The sequence below is a fragment of the Arachis hypogaea genome, chromosome 12, assembly GCF_003086295.3.
Source record: "Arachis hypogaea cultivar Tifrunner chromosome 12, arahy.Tifrunner.gnm2.J5K5, whole genome shotgun sequence".
Classification (NCBI taxonomy): Eukaryota; Viridiplantae; Streptophyta; class Magnoliopsida; order Fabales; family Fabaceae; genus Arachis; species Arachis hypogaea.
The window spans coordinates 86,323,967-86,326,490 of NC_092047.1; positions in this window are offsets into that span (position 1 = coordinate 86,323,967).

The window sequence follows — 2,524 nt, forward strand, 5'->3', positions numbered from 1 at the left end:
AGCTGTACACGAAGTTACTGGCATGGGTTGTGAGATGGATCGGAGATTCGATCTATATAGTTTATTCTTCTATAGCAGACTCCTGCCATGCATTTAAACGCGTTAGAATTTGTATGGTTTTCTTTCTCCGGGAAGTGGGCTGACGGTGGTGCCCTTTTTGGTTTTTAGGTATAGTTCGTCGGAGAGCTGAGGGCGCTAGGGCTCCCGTTGCCTCGGCTGAGGGTGTACCCAACGCTTACTATTGGGTGACCTCTGATGTGCGGGGGACACCCCTCCCAGATTATAGAGGAGGATCTCCAGAAGTTGCATGATGATGGAGCAATTTGTGGAGATGGTGACGTTGAGCGACAATACGAGATTTCGCATTTCGGGGTGGATAAGAGGGTCTGCTATATAAACCCTGACTCCCCCCGAGTTACAGATTAGTTGTGGGTCTATGAGTTAATGTTTACTTGGTTGGGGTGCGATTTTCCTTCTCCCCGTTTGTTCAGGCTTTGCTGAATCGGTGTTCGGTGGCACCGTCTTAACTGCATCCTAATAGTTGGGCGGTCATCCGAACTTTCGAATTAGTTTGTGATTACTTGGAGCTCTCGAATATTTATATTTCTTCCTATGCACCCTTCTGACTAAAGAGGGGAATCATAAGAAAGGCTATGTATCTTTTTTATCCCAGTCAAATTGGTAGATCTTCGGGTTGTTTGAGGATTCCTTCCACGTTTTTAAGGAGGAATACTTCAAGATCCAACCTGCTCGGGGGCACCATCCTTTCTAGCTGACCCTCGAGGGGAACGCTGTTTTGCTACGTATTAGAATTTTGGCGCCAGTGCGTCGTATTTAACTCGGATTACATATGAGGGTTTGTCTTTTGAGAACAAGGATATTGCCGACGTTCTGTTGTCGGTTTTTGAGGATAGGCCGTTAAACCTTCGGGACATAATAGGAGACTCGGTGGCGTGTCAGACTTATGTTAGTGGGTTTTGTTTATGTTTTTGTTTCTTTCTCCTTTATTGCCAAGTTTGTAACTTTACTGAAAAAGTTTTTCTATCCTTTTTCAGTTGAGATGGCTTAGGACTTGACCATGCTTGCTCAGTTAAAGGCTTCTATGGTCTGAGATGCTGGGAGCGATGGCGATGAGGTTTCACCGTCGACCCCTCAGTCCGTGACTCAGTCGGATTCTCGCACGATTTCTCAGGAGGTGATTGCTATCGAGGCTGCCATAGCTGTGGTTGAGGCAGAAGTAGAGGTTGTAGGGGTTCCGGTTTCTGAAGCTAGCAGGAAGCGGAGAAGGAGTGTTGAGGATTGTTCCGGAGAGAACTTGGAGGAGGATAGACCTGTGCCTTCCGTGATGGACCGGAGTTTCGATGCTCCGACTTTTATGGTCAACATCTCCTGCCAGGTACCGAGGAATTTTTCCATGATTGTGACATTGCGGGGCAGATGAAGTCCATATATCGTGCCTTCCTCCGTTTGGCTGCCATTGTCTGGAAAGCGGAGCTGATGTTGACTCAGGTGACCCTCTTGGACCGCAAGTTTCGCCAGTCCCAGGCGGAGACTGAGAGGCTGATGGAGCAGCTGGAGGCAGCCAAGATGGCTCGTCTGAAGGCTATGAAGGATGTCGAGGACGCTGGCTCAGAAATTCTTCGTCTTTCTGAGTTAGAGACCTCGCTTCGTTCTCAACTGGCTTGAGACCAGAAGCAGGCAGCCGATGTTGAATTGAGGGTTGCTACCATGCTTGCTGAGGCGGAGTTGCTAAAGGCTGAGGTGGCCAAGTTGAAGAAGGAGAACGAGAGACTACTTACGAATGCCAAGGATGTGATCTCGGCAATGGAGGAGACCTTGAAGGCTCATGTTTGGGTGCTAGCCCCTGATGCTGATGTGTTCGTTAAGGGGGCATTCAGAACTGTGAGAGATGAGGAGATCGTGGACTTGGAATGACTTTTTATATTTTTATGCAAAAATTTTCTAAGTTTGTAAGCCGCTTTGGCATAACAATTTCCTTTGTAAGTCGTTTGATCAGCGTACGTGTTTTTACTTTTGCGAACAATTTTCTTAAGTTGTCGTGCCGTTTTCTCGGCGGATTTTGAATTGCTCTTATGTGGCCTTCTGGTGAGCTATTTGCATAGTTATGAATAGTGAGCCTCCTGGTGGGCTGTTATGAACATACTTGTGTTTATTTTAGGATATCCGTTTGTGTTGGCCTCAGGGATGATCGGACCTTGGGGTAGCCATTTATTTATTCTGTTTGTGCTGTCGGTTTGGTGAGAATGTAGGAGAAATACTTTTGAAAATAAAATGTATGAATAATTTTTCTTAAGGGTTGGGCCTTGTTAAAACCTTCCGTTGTGGGTAGGAAAGAGTGCCTGACAAAGAGAACAGAAATAATGATAAATGGAAAATAAAAAAATAAAGGAAGATCATAAAAATTGCAAAATAACCTTAGTCTTGCTAAAGGTATCAGCTCGGTGGTGCATTCTTATGTGTAGTAGCATCGTATATTTGCTGCATTCCATGACCATGGTAACTC